Source organism: Trachinotus anak, unplaced genomic scaffold (genome assembly GCF_046630095.1).
Source record: "Trachinotus anak isolate AG129_WGS33_773 ecotype Australia unplaced genomic scaffold, CSIRO_AGI_Tana_v1 ptg000010l, whole genome shotgun sequence".
Classification (NCBI taxonomy): Eukaryota; Metazoa; Chordata; class Actinopteri; order Carangiformes; family Carangidae; genus Trachinotus; species Trachinotus anak.
Window position 1 is genome coordinate 16434330 of NW_027273861.1, and position 21849 is coordinate 16456178.

General features: G+C 39.0%; 1 long non-coding RNA gene across 2 annotated transcripts; it reads right to left on the reverse strand.

Annotated features, from left to right (window-relative positions):
• Window positions 1-1793: 1793 nt before the first annotated feature.
• LOC139626414 (uncharacterized) lies at window positions 1794-5347 on the reverse strand. 2 transcript variants are annotated; one of them, XR_011692254.1, is made up of 3 exons: window positions 4612-5347; window positions 2654-2691; window positions 1794-2519 (listed from the first exon to the last, which is right to left on the reverse strand). It is a non-coding gene; the product is annotated as an uncharacterized lncRNA (long non-coding RNA). The 2 variants fall into 2 exon arrangements; XR_011692255.1 differs by lacking the exon at window positions 4612-5347 and adding an exon at window positions 4216-4590.
• Between the last annotated feature and the right edge of the window lie 16502 nt (window positions 5348-21849).

The window sequence follows — 21849 nt, forward strand, 5'->3', positions numbered from 1 at the left end:
ATTCAAGAGTGCTCCCATTCATTTCCAATCATCAAAAAAGTTGGCAGCCAACTATGACTGTCTAATTTAATTACTAAAAGTGGAGACCTTTCTGGGGCTGTCAAGAGCCACAGAGACAGTAGTAGGCTTACTCAACCAGATTATCTCGTTTCCTTACTGCAGCTGTGCTTCATCTTGGAATGCTGGGACTTCATTGTCTCCTTTTGTCCCTTACATCATTTTAAAATATGTCTAAATATGGCACATAATTAAATCTGTGCCACATGGAAGTCGCCTCGAGCTGCATATGCCTGAGAGAGTATAGCATCTACGAGAGATCTGGGGCATTGTGAACAGGATGGTGATAGTGGTCAGTCTCAGTGCGATTTTAGTAGCAGTGACAGTCCTACATCTGCATTGCACAGTATGATCATAAATGCGACAAGCTATATAAAATAACAAGCCATCTTTGTCCGGCCTCAAATATGAATCAAATGAAGTCTTGTGTCTGTTGGAGGAGGTAGTTTCAGGATTTGGGCAAAAGGGAAAATTGAAAATGACATAATAGGCTTTACCATATACAGCCTAATACCGTATATCCCATGAGGACAGAACCAGCCAGCAGGCACTAAACCCTGTTTCAGAACGAGACTGTCCTCCTGTAAAATGAACCCAGAGGTCGTCAGTGCAAGCAGCTTGTCACTACCCAGAGGTACATTTTATTGTTAGGCGACCTCTATCACCCGTGGCAATATTAATGGGAACATACTACTATGGGTTGTATCACAGGGTAGGGAGAAACAACCTATGTGGCAATTCAGTTTGGAGCACTTCTTTAGAAAGAGCCAAGGTGAAAAAGTCAGTTATGCTTTGTTATTGTGGTCAAGTAGTAGCAGCAAATTTCATTCTATAGCTTCATCACACAATAGTGAAATTTGTGGTGTATTGAGTCAGGCTAGACAATTATTACATAAACACAGAGTTCACACTTTTCTATAGCATGCAGGCCTTGAGGGCCTTCTCATAATTCGCTCCCCTGTGTTAGTAATTATAAAATCATACAGCATCTCACTGTATGGACATTATCTTCTTCCTGTGTACCAATTAACATTATAGAGAAAAAACAGGCTGATTGAGATTTTCTCAGTTTTACTACTTTGCACATAACCTAATGCAATAACATACAATATTCTAAGCCACTACATAGTCTAGATGACACATGTAATAGTGTTACACATGACTCATATAAGATGAAAAACCTGCACTTGTGCACTTGTTGTTATGGCTGTGTATCGCTAGATATCTCTCTAGCTGATTTAAGTGAGTAAAACCATAAAATACAGTTTTTATTCTACAAGCAAACAAGAAATAATTTTAAAAAATTACTAGAAATTGCGAGCAAATTCAAAAAATGTTTACAACTTGCTGACAACTTGCACCATCTTTCTCTAGGGATGGACCAAAGGACAAAAGGTAAAACTCTCCTTTTTTTGAGAGTTACCTTTGCTTTCTTTGCTTGGTCGTTATTGGCAGTAATATTTAAATAAACTATCCAAAATCAAATACAATGAAAAAACAATAAATTTACAGAAATTTTCATGAAAGGTGTTGCTGAGAATCACTGTTATTTTTTTCTAATTTATTATGATCAAACATCTTCAATAAAGTGATGGCAATAAAAGTTATGCAGAGAAACACATGCTCAAGATTGTAAAATAACTGTTTTATTTTGAAAGAATTACAGTATATAGAGTAAAAAAAAAAAAAACGGATATTTAATATATAGTATTTTAATATCTTAAGATCATCTCAAACTTAAACTTGCAATGTTTGTGTTTAGATTTAATGTTTAAATACATAAAGTTAAAAACTTGTACAGGTGCAATCTAAATGATTCAGTTTTTGCAAAATGAATTACCTCAATGAAAATATTTTCACATCCAATCATCTGGAGCAGGTGCATTGGAGAATGTCGTCCTGAAAGAAAAGAAATCCCGCACACTGCTCTCGCACAGCATCACAATTTATTGATCATCATAATGTTTTGGTCCCTCTAGACCTGTAGAATGAATTACACACAGTACAAACATTAAATGAAATACACAAATTAAACTACTGTACTGATTAACAGTAATTCATAAAATCTAAGCTTTGAGATTACTGTGAAATATCGTCAAATACAAAATAAATTGATACATCAACAAGATTTATTAAAGTTGGGTTGGAACCTTCTTTACAAATAAAATACACTATTGATTCTAAAACACTTTTTAATTCAGATTTAAATTCATATTATCTAACAATTATTCACAAACAGTTCTTCAGAGCTCTCCAGGAGTAACTGAAAATCATCTGTCTTATATGTTTGGGCTACTATCATAATGAGGTCATGATTTCAACTTTGAAGCAGGGGGAGAAAGCGACAAATTGTACTGTTGAGCAGGGGGGTTGTGATCTGTTGTTTGTTGCTTGTATTTTCCAATTCAGCATTAAGTTGTTTTCCACAATATTTTTCTGACCCCTTGGGGCTCCATGTAATTCTGAAAATATATGTAAACAAACATTACACTGCCTTACAATTCACAATCTGAACTATACAGTTTATAAATAAGTAAAACCAAAACACAGCACAAAAAGTCAATGAATCAGTATGAAGTGATAAAGAATAATCCACCTAGAAACTGCAAGTATTCAGCTGGATCCTTGATGCATCTGGGAAAAGAAGAAAAAAATGACACTCTAAGATTAATACAAAAGCACTTAAAAAGTACGATTTAATTATCTTTTTTTTTTTTTACCATTCCTTTAAACAAGCTTAAACAAACTTTATTTAAATTATCTTACCCGACAACTGCCGTCATGAGACATTCTGGCAATCTGAACACAGGCTACTTTCAGCTATGAGTGTGCTATTTATTAAATGTTAACCCATCTAAACATGCCCCTGATGTATGTCTTAGCTCTCCTGTCAGAAAATAGTTAATCACCAAAAGAAGTAAGATTTGTGTTCACAACAATGGACATGTTTCACTGACGTATGATAGCAAGGTAAACACAGGTGTAGCTAAAAAAAAAAAAATTGCCAATTGGTACACCAAAATCAATCCAACCATCTAATGATCTTATTGACTTCAGAGGCTCATAAGAGTCTTTCCCTCAATGTTCTGTTGAGAATTAAATAAAGGATGATGATGATTGATGATTGATGATGGTGATGATGACGATGATGATGATGACGGTGTGTCTTTAAAAAGGGTCTAATCCTCTTTCAGTGTGCCGCTCAGAAAGAAGACAAAAGTTATGCAGTTTTTCTATCGCCATTGGGGGAAATGTCTTAGTTTTATTTCATCATATAAGTACTTAAAGGTTCTGTAACAATATTTTAAACCATAATACAGCAGCAAACAGCTATTTTCTTTGTAAAGATTCGGCAGAGTGCTGATATCCTGAGCAGAGGGCAAAGTCATATACCCTCTAAATGAGTTGTAATCTGACTGGCTCTGTTTTTTGTTTTGCTATCTAGGATGGTGGCGCGTGCATGTGAGTGTTCATGTGAGTGCGTGTGAATCCCTCCCTGCTAAACCGTTGGCCCTTCCCACTCAGCATTCAGGTAAAAGTGACCTTTCAGAATTTCCTCCACTGAAGAAACCTTGTTTTTCAGCTAAAAAGGCCCCCGACAAAGAAAGAGATAAGACCAGAGCAGAGGTGGACTGGCTATGGGGACATCTGGTCATCTGGTCATTCAGGCAGCCAGTTCCAGCCGATAAGTCCAAAGCTGAATTCCTTTTGCAGTCCAACCATGGAACAGAGCCAATACTGGTCTGGCTTTACCAAGGTGAAGAGCCCTACAATCTGCTAAAGGGCTTCAGCTTGCTTCTGAACGGGCTTTTCTTCTCTGTGATGTGTAAGTAACTTGACGGGTACACAATGTTACGTATTTGATTTCATTAGTGACCGGCTGCATAAAGTGTGATAATATTACCTAACTGGATGTTACCCATTATCCACATTACGAATTTATTGGGCAAATATTGCTATTGCTAGCTAACTTATTGCCAGCTTTGCTTTGGAGCATAACACGGCAATGCTAGCGCAGGCTAATGGTTGTGGCTGGATTGGTTTTTTGTTAGATCTCATGTACACAGGGTTACTTCGCTAGCATGCAAATACACTAATCATGATTAGCCTCGGCATTGCGATTAAGCCATATTAAAATACAGACACTGAGGTATTTACCTTCTGACGGTTGCATTATGTCTGGTACCTGTTAGTAAAACCTTTAATCGGCTTGTTTCAGTCTAGTTTCAACAACTTTCACAGGGCTGGTCTGTTTTCCCTCTCACTAGCCCATAGCTTCATTTTACAGGGTCGTTTTTACCTCCCTTCCCTCTACCTTTCCAATTGGTCCAAAAGGTTGATAACATCCAATGCAATTAACACAGTGTCAAGATGGACAACTTTATGCTCTCTGTGGGCTAAACATGTGACTCTTATGTGTAAAGTAAACAAACTATTTGAATTATTTATTTTTAGTTTTATAGACACAAGATTTGTTTATCCTGGGCTACAAAAATGGAAAACATGAACAAAAAAAAAATAAAATAAATAACAACAGAGAAAATGTTTTCTTACTTGATATCAATATTTTTGTTGGATATAGTTCCTCCTCTGTGTCCATGTCCCAGTTTCTTATTCTCTGTTGACATCCAAAAAGTCAAATTTGCTCAAAATAAAAATGTCCACATTTTCACAGTTGTCATTGGCCAGTTTTCTGGATGACAGTCTTATTAACCAATAGTTCAATTGTCCACTTCAGAATGACTGAACCCGAATGAAACACTACAGCACATGATTCACGTCAGCAAAGATTCAACCCAGTATGTCATTTGGGTTCAGTTGTTCTGAAGTGGCCCATTGAACTATCTGTATACTGTCCTACTCTGAGAGCATTCCTTTCACCTGTCATATTAACCAATCATGGTTAAAGCAACATGGTGAGACAGCCAATAACAACTGGTTTAGAAGAATGAAACTAATAACAGTTGGGTTGTTAATTTATAGATAATATCCATAAGGTTACAGAGTTTTGTATATAGGCTAGAAAACAAAATCAAGCAAACAACAGCACATAACCTTTGCTACAGTTGTTGATGACAGCGGAAAGCTATACCCTTTTTGTGATAATATAACATGGAGGTCGATATACTGTGCTGTTACTTGTTTGATTAAAGTTATAAGTGAACCGGGCATATACAGTGTTTATAACAAAGAAATGAACATTGGGGGATGGGCAGACCATCGAAACAAGCAAACTTATTCAGTAATGGCACAATTGTTTTTTTTTTTTGTTTTTTTTTACAGGGTCTCCTTGTCACAGTCCAAGCCCATTTTAATTTCCTGTCAGTCACCCACATTATTAATAAAATCTAAATTGCTTTTTCCATTTGTAGCCTCAAACCTTTGTGAACACAAAGATTTATCTCCAAAGTGCTGTAGCTCCATTAAAAGTCAAAATAACAGTTGAAATATATATATTTTTAGAGCTAGATATCCTACTTAATTTTCATTGAAGTAGGATTCCTTTTAAAGTCAAAGCCTCCTGGTGGACCCATTCATTTTCAAAACTGGGACATCCTGCAGACATGCTGAAAAGGCCACAGATCATAAAACATTTCATGTACAATATTATTTTATCATGCTAATAATCATCACAATCTCCATTTTGACTGCGGGACATTATGCTCTCTTTTATTACTAAGTCTTGTCTACAAAGACTTTCGACTTTTGTGAAAAGTCTGTATTTTCATGAAGTGGGATGAAGCTGGGTGTGCTGAAAGAGTGGCCGGTAAAGCTGAGCTGCAGGAGGCAAAATCGTCTCCACAGTCTGAGGCAAGCTGGATACATGTTGCCACCCTGAATGAATAATTTAATCCTCAAAGTGTACTTCAAAGCTGCTCACCAGGTGGTGAGTCTCCCAACAGCTGCCTCACAGCCTAGCAGACAGTCAAAGATCGAGCAAAATGATTTTCTCCAAATGTTCCACAAAACTGTGTCCGGATGATAACATTGTGTTGGAGTACAATCATACCTGCCAGCAGACATTCCTTTCCCTGGTCTTTTCCTGCTTCTGTTCAAGGGGACAACAGTGAAACAGTGGTTATCCTGATGAAAGGGAAAGCTTAAATTGAAGGGGAAGCTACCCACCTGGACAATGATTCCATCTCCATTTAGCAAAAAGCTGCTTCATGGCTTCTCAAGATCAACAGCACATTGTGTTGCTCCAACCTGATCTTTTTCTGATGCCATCATTGAGGATGAGGAGATACAGCTCGAGCAGATGTTTGCAATATTTATCTGGACATCATTTTATTTCAACATGAAAGAAAGTTGCATTTGTTTGCTCTGTTTTCAATGTGAGCTATGGAGAAATCTTTCAGTAGCCCACAGCACAATCCACAATGGAAGTGTCCTGCCTCTGGGATTGGTCATTATTGGCACTGCACAGGGACAGGCAGGCCAAAACCTGCTGAATGTTGATGATCTCCATGACACGGCCAAAACTAAGAATCCTACAGGAAAGCATAATTTGTATTGAGCAGATGTATTTGAAAAATAGGACTTTCTTTGTTTTGACAGATTGTAGCTTGCACTCAAACTTTAGGCAAGGCAGTACACAGAGGACAGCTAAATATAAACCTCATTATACTCCATGCCATCGTACTTTCATTGACACTTGAGGCATAAAGAAATGGCAGAGGTGCAGAGACAGAGGTTGCAACGGAACAAAAATGTGTCAGATGGAAACATGAATGAATGTGATGATATCAACAGCGCGCTGTAAATCAAACCATACACTATATTCCCACAAGATGACAGTCTGAACCTGCCATCTTTTTTTTCTCTTGGAGAACATAATGCAGCATATTTACAGAAATTTTAAATGATAATTTGTTGTTTTTTTCCACAGCATTATCATATTTTTGAAGGCAGTGTGAGGATTGAAATAGTTTATTTTGATAGATTTTAAAATATGCATAATATTATGGCATATAATAATGTAATAATGAATGAAGCAAAATTATGTTTATGGTGAATTAAAGATAATTCCACTAATACAGCACTTTGCTAAGCTTATTTAAGACTAACTGCACTTGTCACTGGATATTTAGGAAGCCACAGAAATGGGATTTGGCCATGAGGCGCCAGGAAAAAAACAATGAAATGAAAACTGAGTAAGGGTGATGTGTAGAAACAAATTCATGATGCATTGAGACATCTTTCATTTCCATTGACTTATTAAACAGAGTTACTGTGGGAGGCAAATGATGGAGCTCCCCCAGAACTCACTACATCTTCCCACTTAACAGGGAGGCAAGAGCGCGCCAAACCCTGCAGGCTGACAACGCTCACCAAACAAATCATGGCAACACATCCACAGGCAGTCCAGAGTAAATTGTTGTATTAACCCCCAGGCAAGGGTCCCCCCCCCCCCAACAATTCAATAAGCAGAGACGCATTCCGACACATCCTAACAGAAAGCTAAGGATTTGACAGACCACAGAGCACGGCGGTGCCAAGCTGCGAAGGCTGTCAGTGTTGTGGGTCAGTGTGTTAATTGTTTTCTGTTTCAGGACGTTTATCTTTTATGGCGTCTTCTGCAGCAGTCATCGTGCCACATTCTGTGCAGAGAAAAAAACTGAAGTAAATGATTGTCACCGGTCATTACAAGTCACATCATTTCAACAATGCGTTCTTCCTCCTGGAATAATGATGAACCTGGAATTACAGCTTTTCAACTGTGTTAAGAGTAATTCTAAGATATTTTCCTCCAACTTGATATTACTTATTTACTAGAGAGTAACTTTATTTTTATTTTATTAACTTACTTTTTTATGACTGTTAATATCTGTTAAAAGTTATGATAATATTTGTATATACTGCCACCTTTCATTATTCCAAACAGTTATTAGAAGCCAGATTGTCAGATAATTTTTCTTTTTATATCAAAGTGTACATAATCTTAAGGATGTTGCTCAAGCTACAGTGAGGTCTGACTGCATGACTCATACTTTAGTAAGAAATGTAAAAGGGTCAGGAGACACTGTCAGGAAGCGGACACCTTTATTTTGGTTTACTATTATCTTCATATCAGATTAACTTCAGATCAAATTAATCTTAAGTATTATGTGATCTGCAAGTCACGTCTCCCTGCCAACAGTATGTTTAAGCTATCTCATGCGCTGTACACGTTTGTCTTCCTGTCTGTTCACATACCCAGTGACACATGTTCTGCAGCAGGCATTGCTAATTAGATGAAATGCATTTGTCCGTGTAGCCTTGGCAGAGAGCTGACTACAAATGAAGCTGACTGCATCTATTCAACATCAATTCAGCCTGATCTCAGCGCCACACACTTTTTCTCAGTCTCACAAAGAAAGAAACACTTTGTGGATATTTGCATTCAATATCATGCCTCGTGATGGCAATTTCTAGCAAATAATTCATTATGTGAAAACCCCACATTTTCTACCTGGAGATAAAGTCTCAAATTAACAACGTATGGTAATACTGACATTTCACTCTTGCATTAAGTAATGTTATTCTGCAGTTGTGCAATGTTATAGCAAACAAAACTCTTTCTTGGCTCCATGTCTACATAATACCTCAATTATCCATAGATAAAAAATGAGAGTCACCAGAGAACGTCAACACTGTTGTACACAATGTGTGCTATAATTGATATTTGAGTCTTGCATCATTTACATAACAGGATGCAATTAAATATTTAGAAATCAGAAAAGCGCTTCATAATGGGCTTAAGGTCAGAGTTGTCAGCATCTCTTGCAACCAAATGAGAGCATTTTGTAAACATGGGGACCAGTGTAATAGGAAAAATAAACAAACCAAAGAAAATATTTGTTTTGATATGTGCAAATAAACAGAGACTGCATATGAAGAAGTGAAGCATGGTTATAGGCAGGGACAGACACTTCGCTGGCCTACTAAACAGTCAACCTTGATTCCTACTCCCAGTGCGCATATAAGTTAAAAGCACCTTCTCGTTGTGCTGTTGACATTTTTAGAGTGCAGTAAAAAAAAAAAAAAAAAGAAAAAAAGAAAAAAGAAAAAAAAAGGTCTCATTACAGCATCATTCAGATGACTGTCTGTGTCTTTTTGTGTATAAACTTCAAACATTCAGTATTTGTCAGGTAATAATCTGACATTTTTACCAACCCAAACCAGCTGTGTCTGAAATTAAAGATAATAAAAATGAAACAGATTTTCCAGTCACACTTTATATACTGAAATGCACCAGATTATATAACTAAATAGCTGGAAACAAGGCTAAGCACTTTTGAAAAGTAATGAAAATTTGACAGTGGCAACACATCTCACCTTCACTGAAATGTTCACCCTACATTATTTAATTTCTTCAACTCAAAATTACATTAATCTCAGGAATTCTGATTATAATTTCCACTTGATTTTGTGCCTGATGAAGATGTGAGAGCTGTAGAAATGATTTCATTCAGATACATTTCATTCAACTTGTGCCAACGGCCTGAAGGTTAAACACTCCAGCGGCTGTGTTTTATCTCATTAATCCCAAACATCATCATGTTCTTGTTACAAAATGCCTTGGCATCCTAAGCCTCTATCTTCTCTTTCTGATTTACATTGTCAAATACTGAGAGAGAGCGCACGTGTGCCTTGTCAAGCCAAACTTTAGCACTCCATTCAGGCTGCTCAGCTCTCATGAAGGCAGACAATTTTTCCAGGTGCTGATTTTTTTCCCTCTTTTTCCCCCCTTTGCTATTGAGAACCTCTTCCCCTCTTATAGACATGATCTGACAGGAAATCTTTGAGAGGCAGCGCTGTGCTAACTGCCCAGAGATTTCAACTGTCTGTTCTTGCTGGAGGAGAAGCTGAACGCTGGCCTCCTATTAGTCTAAACACATGGAGCCCCCCAATCCCCTGTCTCTCTCTCTCTCTCTCTCTCTCTCTCTCTCCCTCTCTCTCTGCCTCTTTCTCTATTCCTCTCTCTCTCTATCACTTCCTCTCCCTCTCTCTTTCTCACTACTCATCCCAGGCCTGGCGAGGGGGCTGACAGCTCTCAGCGTCCTAGCCTGTCAAAAAGGGCCTGTTATTCAGCACCCTCCCTCTGGGACAGGAAGAAAACACACACACACACACACACACACACACACTCACACGCATGCATGCATGAGTCCACAGACGTGCACACTCACAGAACATGCTTTCACAAAGGCCTTGTACACAACACACGCCCACGCACTCTGTCTCTCTCAGTCTCTCTCTCTCTCGCTCTCTCTCTCTCTCTCACAGACACACACACAAATATTTTTCCAATGTCCACGGAATACTTGCACATACAAAAACTTTTGACTGCTCTTAGAGGATGTTCTGCTTGTTGTCAGCATTTCTCAAGATATGCTGACATTTTGCATGCGCTAATCAGGATCAAATGTATTATCCATACAGACACTAATTTACTGAGCCTTCGCCTTTTCCACAGCAGCGCTGACACAAATGCCTCTCTTTATGGAGTCCTCTTGTCAATCTGTGTGATTGGCTGAAATTTACCAATCATTAACTACAATTTAATAATGTCTGGTGAATCGGAAGAGCTGACAGGTGTCCAATCAGGAGTTTGAAATGATTCCTTAGAGATTTTGAATGCTAGCTTGCAAATGAACCTGCAGGTGCCTCCACAGCTGTATTCCCAAGTCCATCACAATACTGTGTGCATACTAAGGAGCAGACATTGCTCGTTGCTCAGCCTGCTGTCGTGTCCTGACAATTTAAGGGGATTTTTTTTTTCCAGATTTGAACAGCAGAGATATAAAATGAATGTGAATTTGGTCGTAAAAAAATCCACAAAATAAACTGTACCCACAAAAAATTATTATTTTTTTTAAATGAAAGAAAGAAAGAAAGTATAATAATGGTGTAAAAAATTATTTTTAATCCATTACATTTAAACTTTATGAAATTGCTGATATTTTTTCACTCAGTTTTGTGGAGGCGTCAGTGAGCAAGATTAATTGGGAGTATTTATGATGTGTGATAAAAAACATCATCAAACACGTTTGCCAGAAAGAGTGCTGTTTCATCATTTTAACAAACGGCCTGATAGCAAGCCAAAACAGCACAAAGTATTTAAAGAGCACATTTCACCCTTGCAGGTCTATCAAAAACTATGTGTTTTGTATTCTTTTGCATTGTAATGGACCTCTTTTGTATTCTGATATAACACGATTATTTTCAAAGATTAATAACCCAACAAATGAAAACGAAATTCAATTAATTTTGTGCTAACTGGGAAAACAAATTAGTATGTATGGAACTGTCAAAGAAACATCTTTAGAAATTAATTTACTGAAATATATAAATTAATTTTTGGTTGAGATCATTCCAGGTAAAACTGATACATTTGCATTAGGTAACACACATTATGCTTCATGTCACGTTTCACATGCTGTGCATACAGATGTACATGCACACACACACACACGCACATTTTGTCATTCTTTGCATTCATTTGGGTAATCACATCTACAGGAAGCTGATGCTCTGTAAATTTTTTAATTTTTTTTTTCCTTTTCATAATTCAAACCCACAGCCCAGGAGCTGCTGTGGGGTAATCCTTGTTCAACTCCAAGGAACAAGTAATGATTGCAGCTGATCGCATGCGGTGCCACTGGAGAGCTGGGGCTCCGTGCTCCAGAAGCCTTTAAAAACCATCACAGAGTTGGGGCTTTTTATTACTTTATTAGCCACACAAAACTCTCTTGCTCAAAAATGCCTTGTGTATTCAACCTTCACTTCAACTTATCAAAGTGAGATAAAAACAAAACAGGGGAGAACAAACTTTTCCAAAATGCCAACTAAGCATGAACGTAGTTCCTTATCTTCCCTTGTGGCCCCTTAGTGAATAATAACTTTCAAATCTGAGTAATCACGGTATTAGTGGCCTTTTTAAAAAGACTTCTCTGTCTGCTAAATAAGGAGCTCTCTTAATTTCTCTTCTCGACGCCGGCTTAATTGCGTTAAGAATTAATGGTGCATTTTCACGGCCAAGCTCACCACCAGACACCAGTTACACTGCTCTTCCTGCTGGGCCCAATGCCACACAGCGGGCCCAGAAGTGCCTGTCGAGCGCCAGCCCCGGTCTCACTCCTGCTCGGGGGTGAGAAACTTTGCGCTATACATATGCATGAATATCCCTCATATCTCCCCAAAGGCAGCTATATCTCACCATTAGTCGCTCTCAAAAGTCTTCTGTGGCACACAGTATTGACTTCTGGAATAATTTCAGGCAATCCCAGACGTGATTTATGGTGATGCACATTATCGATCACTTAAGGAGATATTTAGGTATTCAGAATAAAAAGTTATGTTCTCATTATGTTGATGGTGTGAGGCGCCAGGCCAAGGGAAGAGGGGGGAAGTCACTGTACACTTTACCGGAGAGGTAATTAGCACGTCTGAGTAACAGCAGTACTCCCCCTCTCTGCTCTCCTGCTGCTGAGGCTGGGCTGACTTGCCTTAGCGTTTGCACAAATTGTTACTGTCGCCCCACAGGTGGGAAACTAGCTCTCATCACCTCATCACCCCAGAGGATGTGAGACACAGCAACATATATTAAACCACTATCCTCGCAGCATGCGGCTAGTGTCTTCATGAGATATTTTACTCTTTATGGAGCCCATGGGGGACACACAAATCCAATACAGCTCCCTTTTAGAGGGGCACAGGCGAAGACATGCATACAAACAACTGGGATTTAGAGTGGTACTTCTGCCAGAGGCAAGAAAAGTGACAAGCCATTGGAGTGCTTTGGGCACATACATCAGTACTGGCAATGCCACGGGGCCTGAGACAATAGGAAATGAAGGAATTTACCTAATGTGAGATGGTGCATGGTTGAAATCTTACTGCAATTTCAGGGTTGCCATTGCAAACAGAGAAAGAAATATATTCCGCCACAATGTTTTAGCCCTGCTGTGTGCTGTGTGTTTTAAATGACCCTAATTGTAACAATCACTGGAAATGTTTAGTCTAACAAATCACAACTTTACACTTCAGGAAGTGTGGCGAAATTATTTTCAATCTCAAAAAGTGTTGAAAACTTTTTCTTTTTTTGTGCATCTTCTTCCACCAGGCAGTTTGGCTTCAAACCAAGGATGCCATTACCCTTGTTGGGGCCTGCTGATGAGACACCAGACTTTGTTCGTGGCTGGGAAAAAAGAAACACGTGCAACACTTTCGAAAGCTGTTAATGTTTTATCCCATAATTCACAGGCCCGGGACTTGGGAGTATGTCTTTGTGGGAAAGCCTTGGCTGGACATGGTGGAACCAGCATCATTAGTGCCTGTCTCCCCAGGGTGGCATGTGTGGAAATTACTGCCCCAATCAATAAGCAAAGTCCAAGTGTTGAAATATTTATCCAGACAGAGCTTCATCCTTGCGGTGGACTGTCTGAGCACTCTTCCTGCACCTTAAAGGGTTATTCAGAAAGCCATGTATGGGCAAGAGTACACCTTGAAATCAATGGGGTGCCACTCACTGGCTGAGTGCTGAGTGCTACAGGAGTCCATTAATTTATTGTCGATACATGGGCCGGAAACAGCGTGGGAAGCAGAACTCCCCTTAAGGTGTACTCAAAATAGCGTCGCAATACTCGCATTTCTAACTTTGATACAATACCTCCAAGAACATCAATATTCGATTTTGTGCCAAGACAGGGAACCTTGTGCATGTATGAAGCCCACGTGTGTCAGTGTCAGAGTGAGGAAACTGCAGATTGTTTTCTTGACACTAGAGACAGTGAAGGAGTAGTAGTTTCTTATTTGTCACAGGAAAAACTGCTGCTGGTGTTGCTAGTGTGACAGATGATTGCAAATACTTGAAATTGATTTTCAATGCAAGAAAAAGAATATCTATTGCAGCATCAACTCCATGATTTCCAAATATTCATTTAAAATTCAATTTCTAAAAAGAGATATGCTTTGACTGTCACTGAAAATATATCTATCATCATGATGCTTTAAAGAGCTTAGTTACTGCCTGTTTACATCATAAACACTGCAGATTACTTCTGCAAGGGCCAACACATATACACCCGACATCATAGTGTGATTCTCTTGGCAAGACTTCCTTTGAACTCCAACACTTAGCTTGTTATCTCACTTTATCTTCCCACAGAGCATGTTACGGACGATTAAAAGCTCTATGTGATACTTGGGCTAACATCTCATTATAAGAGAGAGCCCATTTGTATTGCTTACCTCCATAGTTAGAGTCCACAAAGGATGACAGCTGACTTCCCCTCCTCAGCTTGAAGTACTCTGCTGAAACATATGCTCATTACGGAACCATAAAAAACCGCTCTCATTTGTTAATATAACATTTTCAGGACCCAGCGATGGGCTCAGGACACTGTCTGGCTGCACAATAATGTGGCCCTTTGAGATGTGCAAGTATAAAATGATTTAATCCCCTGCTTTTTTCTCCTCTTTTTGTTTGTTTACCCTTACTTACTCAAGATGGCAATATGTCCCCATTATTTCAGGAGGCTAATTGCTCAGATGATGCCTCAACAACCCTCAGTAACATGATCCTTTTCAGCCTCTTGACCTTAATCAACACTGACCCTGTAAATAAATTAAACAAAAAACTATTTTGTCTTGTGGGAAAGCAGGCAGCGCTGTACAGTCCTCTCTTTGTCCATCCTGCTATGATGTAGAAAGTCCCAGAAATTTGGAGTCCCTGTAAACCTCCTGTAAAAGCCCACAGAACGACTTTTCTCTTCTGCAGAGGGGGCTGACGTGCAGCAGTTGCACAGCCACTGCATCATTCCCCTAATGATAATCTGATCATGTTGATAAGCTAAAGGGGAAACAGTAGACACTCTTGGCTACCATAAATCTCAATACTGGCATCAGTGTTAACTACCAACAAGGGGATACAAAATGCTGATGACAACACTGGAGTGTGTGTGCAAATACCACTGTCACTGACAAGTGATCAGAAGACTCCTTGTCTCTCGCCATAATCATGTTGTACTCCTCATTAAATGAAAGGTCTTCATTAGCCGTGACATTGCAGTGGTCCTAGACACAATGTTTAATTAACATTATCAGTGTTTGTAATTGTCATTTGTTTGCCTTGTCGGTTTACATTTTCCAGGTCGGCTCAGAGGCTGCCTCTGTGTGCTCCTCTTTAGATGAGCCAAGATGCCTTTCAGACACTGGGAGTTCATCAAGGATGAAATACACAGAAGGCCGATGCGCTCTGCCTCTCCGCTGACCCTGCTGACACATCTGAATGAAGATGCTACAGGCATGTGGAAAGCATTTCCGCGAATGACGTCCTCCTATTAGGCTTTGTATCCTAAAGAGAAGCAATGTTACCAAAAGCATGAATGGAAAAAGAGGTTTCTGTGGGAGGCCGGTAGAATGTGCTGCACAATATTCGTGGAAGAAAGATGCCATCTGCAACCAATTCTGTCCACAGAGTTGGACCTCTGACAATAAATCTGCACTATATCGGTGATTGTATTTGCACACATGCAGGTACACATGCACACTCGTGTCCATTTCAGAATGTGTATAGGTGTGTCATTCCGCATATGCTTTTGTTTGAGTGTGTAATTCTGTGCCCATGTGTATGCGCACATAATTGAATGTGTGTGTATGTGTATCTGTGTTTATATTTTCATCACTTATGCATTTGCAAGTGAGGTGTGCATTTCTGCGATCCAGTGTGTGTGGCCGGTTGCGGTGCGGGTACGCGCGTCTGCGACTGCTCCACAATCTGTCTTTCATGGTTTAGTGTGGACGCAGTCCAAGGCGCCCAGCTGCTTTAGATCAACACTCAATCACGGTTCACCTCATCATAGCTTAATTCTATCTGATTCACATCGGCCTGATCTGACCACCTCAGTGTGTCCCTGCTCACAGTAACTGGCACTGTTGGGTGGAATTGGTTCCACATCCCTCCTGTATTACAAACCTTGGAGATCCTGTACATAATGTTTGTGCAAGGATGCAGATGGCAAATCAAGGGTGACTGCAAAATGTTCAAATGTAATGTCATCTGAATGCATATTAATCCAAAATGCTCTACATAGATGCACAGCCAAATTTCACCAAATAATTGTAATGAATTATCTGTGCGTGAAAGAAAACCTGCAGAGGAAAAAAAGGATATAGGTGCACTGCTGTTTGTACGTTGAATCATAAAATGTGTGCTTGTTTGTTCCCTTGCGGCTCAGTGAGGTACTTTGTGATAGACCTTCTTGTCTACAGGTGCAAACCGAATTTTAGTTTTGTGGATGACGCAGATGCTTGATTTGTGGAATTGGCAAGAATTTGTTGAAAAGTGTGGCAGCCTGAGAAACAAGTAAGCCGCAGATAAAAAAAAAAAAATCTTCATCTTCTAAAGTGAGATTCAAAAGAGGTGTTTTACTCCAAATGCGACTCCCAGCATCTGACACATAATACGCCGGGGCCCTGCATATTGGAGCAAAATAGGCTGAAAGCATGCGTCTTGTCAGAGACTCAGAAATGAAAACACCATGGTGTATCTCTCTGTGCATTGGGGAATTGTTGCTGCACTATGAGGAAAAACCACAAAGTTTACTTTCTCTGTAATAAGCTGACAAAGAGAGCCCTCACCAAGGTGCTGTTGCCCCTCCCCAATGCCACCACCACCACCACCACCACCAATTCCAGATGTTGAAATCCCAGTGTGAGAATGTGAAAAATGGCGAGAACCTGCAGCTGATTTATTCACTGCTGAGCTCCCTTTCTAGTGTTCGATCAAAAATATTTGTGTTCCCCATCTCCCATTGTTGAAACAAATGAGAATTTTTACACTGGCGCGCCACCTCTATGTGATGAATTCCTAACACTCGACACAAGAGAGGCCTTTATCGTGTTTCTTATTTTCTCAAACTTTTTGGTGCATCGGAGGATCACGCCAAAATGTAAAAAAAGATATACATTTTAAGAGAAAGAGAGAACACAGTGAAAGCTCAGCCATTACCCTAAATACTGCTGAACTGATTTCAAATTGTTTCCAGTTTATAAGCTAAGCAAGGCCACAGCAGTTTGATCTGAATTTGTATAAAGCCAGTCTGTTGTGTGTACTAGTTCTGTTAATTTGAATGTTCATTATTGGTTCATTTGTAATTGTTGCACTAGTTCTTTACTACATGAGTCCTATTCTGACAGTAATTGGTAACATAACAGACTCAGCGAGCCTGGTTCTGCATGACTTCATGCATCAGACATTAGTAGCCTGCCCATTACGCCTTTCAAACTCAATATCTAGCCACATTTGTGTGAGAGCAAAAAAAAAAGAAAAAAAAAAAGTCAAGAACAAGTTCCAACAGAAACTACACAACAAAAACTTTAGATTGAGTGTTGCATTTAACAGACATATTAATGGGGAAACTTTCCCAAATGGTATACAGCTCCTCAAATTGACTATTAGTAAATTAATACAATAGCTTTCCAAAATTAATGATATCATAATAGCATAAGTGGTAATGTCTCATATATCGTGGTGATTCATGGTGGAACATTTTAAAGCATACGTGCCTTTTATTCTTTAAGGTATTATCAATTTATCCATGGATTTAAAATACATGAAAACCTTTAGGATAATATAGAAGAAGCCAGGCTATTGTCTGCATTGCGAGTACCTTGCACAACTGCAGCACTTAACATGTTTCATGACCCGACAGTGGCGGATGAATTCCCAGGTTGTTTAGCTCACAAACTGGTTTAGTTTCCCGTCTGCTCCCTGGATTAATTATGGCAGTTTCAAATATTTTGTGCCTCCCAAAAATTCTCCTTCAAGTGGGGTCTACTGTGTTGAAATCCAACACTTGCCTTCGTCCTCTTTTCCTCTCCACAATGTACACACATGTGTTTGATTATCCCTCCCACTTGGTAAGACAAGGGAATAGGAAAAGGAAAAGTCAAGTCCAGCTAGTACATGTCCCATCCCAAAAATACCTCATCTCATAATAGACCTCTACCACAGGAAATAAGGAGCAGTCAAAGGTCAAGACGGAAAAAAAAAGCAAAAAACTACTGGTGCAGGATTTTTTTTCTTCAATGAAACAATTGTCTTTACTTGAGTTTTTATTTCTTTGCCACATTGCTATGTTCTGTATTTATCAGTTTTTCTATAGGACATAATGAAAGTAGGAAAGTAGGAAGTCCAATAAAAACAGAGAACACAAAGGCAGCACATTAGGCCTAACATACAGCATTGTGTAATATTCTGTAAGATAATATAACGGGTGTCTGTCAGTGAATATGGGCATAGATTTAAACCATGTGAGATATTTTCCAAGGCCTAGATATGATCTTTCAAACTGAGGCTGATGTTATTGTTTTGTCTCTATCTGGTATTCATTGACTTCACATGTCAATCACAAAAGACCCCCCCCAGCCTCCCACCCGCTCTTCCCTTTCTTTGAAGGCTGAAAATCCAGCAATATAATCATGTTTAAGCACTATTTCCAATTACTTGGAGAACTTTAAAGCCAGTTCACAAAACAAAGACTATTCACAGCCAGTGGTCTGTGGAGTGTGCACTCACAATACATACCAGATTACTCACCCTCCTTCAATGCAGACACAATATATTCACTCCGCCTTTTCCCTCTGTGCTCCGTTCGGCAGATGCCCACACAGGGATAGGGAAAGCCATTGTATCTAATTGCAATGCTCAGGATTTTGATTACACTCTTGCCTTGAAAGCACAACACTGTAAAAGAACAATTGCTCAGAGAGCACCAAGCAGCAGGAAGTGCAATTTCAGCCCCTTCTTAATGAGAGAACATATCAAAAGGTAAAAGGGAGGAATTTATACTTTAATTCCATTTCTGAAGTAATAAAACGTGGGGCCCCTTAATTTATTAGTTTATTAAAGGTGAAACTGAACCTAGGACTATTTCTCTCCTCTTCGTGTTGTGTTTCAAGGATCCTTCCATGCAGGACTGCTTTGCCCATATTTCTGAAATTATCAACCTCAAAGCAGACTTCCCACAGGGGCTGAGTGATGTAATGGATTAATAAGATGACTATAATGTGCTGTAGCTTCTCTGTGTCTGGGACACACTTTTCACATAAAACAGAACCAGTCCTGGGAGCCAATATAAAAGGTCACAAGTCGCAACCGGCTTTGTAACCACAAACCACATCAAGTGAAGTTGTGTCTTGCTAGAGGTTTAACTTGTTTTCGAACTGACCCTGTGCAAAAGCACTTGGAGTTTTTCTCTATTCCTTTGATAAATTTTTTGCAACAGCATTAACATTCTCAAAGCTTAAGGTAATGTTGTTTCATGGTCATCTGATGTCTTCTCAAAACAGCTCATACTGTATTGTATATGATATATGTGTGTATATGTGTAAACAAACATGAAATATTTAGATGTTTTCAGGGCTGTGGACCCTGGAAATGTTTGTTTTATTCACATTTCAGTCTTGTGTCATCTCTTCAGTTACACTGAATGTTTACTATGCTGGAGTTATTCTTGTCAAGCTAACTGAATGCTATTTTGTTTCAACATGAACACACTATTCAGATGCAAATTTCAAGGTTTTACTCATTGCGCTCACGTTTCCATGGAAATTGTTTATGTATTTTTATTTAAAAAGTAACTGTCTTACACCAGAGTGAACAGAAAACTTACACATCAAAGTATAACACAAAAATACATCAATACAAAGCTGGAGTGCTACATTAAAGACTCCATCTCGCTGGATGTCTGGCCACAGTTTTTCATCAACATCACACCTGATATTTTTCTTTGGCAAGTTGGCAAGTCATGCCTCATTAATCCTCTCTCATTCTCAGGGTTAAGATCTCTGTAGAGGATGTCCGAGAACATCAGTGGTTTTTGGGTATTATATGGGCCAATACTGGAAATATGTTAACTCACACCATTCTCGGATATTGCACCAAACAAAATGATTTTGCTCCTGCATTGGCTTGGCCACCGTAGCTCTGTGGCCTACAATATTTCAGCCATGTCTCTTGCCTTTGGCCAGACTGAAACCAGGCTCATCCTCAAACATAAGGTTCACTTCCTTTCAGCACCATTTTACTGTGGATTCACACAGTTATGGCAAAGTAAAAATGTTCTAAGTTTAAGTAGAAACATGCCATACAGGCCCTAATGAAGGAAAACCCACTGTACAAGGCTATTCCTTCACTCTATCAGTTTCTCTAAAATCAATACAACTTGTAATATTGTTTCATGGTCATCTGATGTCTTTTCAATACTCTCTATTGTAGAGATGCTTACAGAGTTGATATGTTAAAAGACCCATTATCCTCTCTGGATCTCTGTCAGTGTAATAGCATTATTTGCTATCACCATGTTGCAGATCTCTTCATCTTGTTGAGGTGTAAACACTGCTCTCATGTAGGCCTACAAGTTGGAATTCACAAACAGAAAACTTACTGTGTGTGTACTATACTATAAAACACTGTCCTGTGCTGTTGTGTGTACTTTATGGATTTCTCATAGCATGCATTGACTTTTGTTCTGACTTTTATTGACTTCACGTGATTCAACTGCATTTTTTTTTTTGGTTTACATTAGGATGCGCTTGGCGACCAGCCTTTGCCATTGTGACGCCATGGTCAATACATGATCCACAATTGTGGCCCTGAATTTCAGCTGGGACAGCTTTATGTCTCTTCCTCTATTCTGCTGCCTTCCCACTATGGATCGTTACTCATCTTCCTCCTCCTCCTCCTCAAGCAGGCCCCTGTTCAATCTTTACCAGGCCTGGATCCTCCGTGCTCAGAAATTGCAGCGTTTATGTTGTCGAGAAATTTAGTAAATTTCAAGTTTCACCTGATAGGCAATTTACCAATTTAGCAAATGTTACCAAAAAAAAAAAATAAAAAATCCATATCACTGTACTGATATTCACATGTACCTGACAGATTTTGACAATTGATATATTCAATTTGGAATTGTGCAAATTGCACATTTGCACAGATGTGCTAAAATCTGCAATGTGGTTTGGAAGTTTGCGCATCATTTGAAAATGTTCGTTATCATTTGAAAATTGTGCCGAAGCAGTTGAGAAAAACAATAATGTCACTGGCTCTCCAGGAGTGCAGAGACTGAAATCAATAAATGAATATTCAGCCTGTGATTCAATATTCAAAATGCTTAAAAAGTGAGATTTTACATATAAAGAACAATGCAGAGAATATTAAAAACAATTAAACTGAATGCAAAGTTACGTGCTTTTGAAAAAGCTTATGTTTTTTCAGTTGACTGTGGGATTATATAGAAAATGTAGAAGTGCTCATCTAAAAATACTCAGTGTTGACTTTCAGCACACAGCGTGAAAGTCAGAGTATTCTTTTTTAAATTCAGTATGATGTGCACGTGAAAAGTGTCACAGTGGAGTTGACTCTTACGGGTAATTTTTTTGTGTTATTCTTATTACATTTATCAGAGTGTGACCCTGTGTGGGAAGGCTTATTGCAGGGGTCAGATTGTCTCTGCTGACACACTATCTTTGGTTCTACCCTCTCAATCCGTCAATTTTGTGTAGTTGACCTTGCTCGTTACAGAAGGAAGTGAAGTGCAGTACAGGTTTACTTCAAAGGGGGGAGAAAAACTGCCTTTCTTTACTAAGTGAGAAATGACACTGGCCTGTTTTGTCACATGGAAACCTTGTATCTTTAAAAAGTCAGTAAAACCTTCTGATTATCAGAATAACAGCTGCATCTGTGGGTTACCATGTTTTGAAAGGACTTCATTGACTCTTAATGCACCAAACCTGCTTGCATTGTTA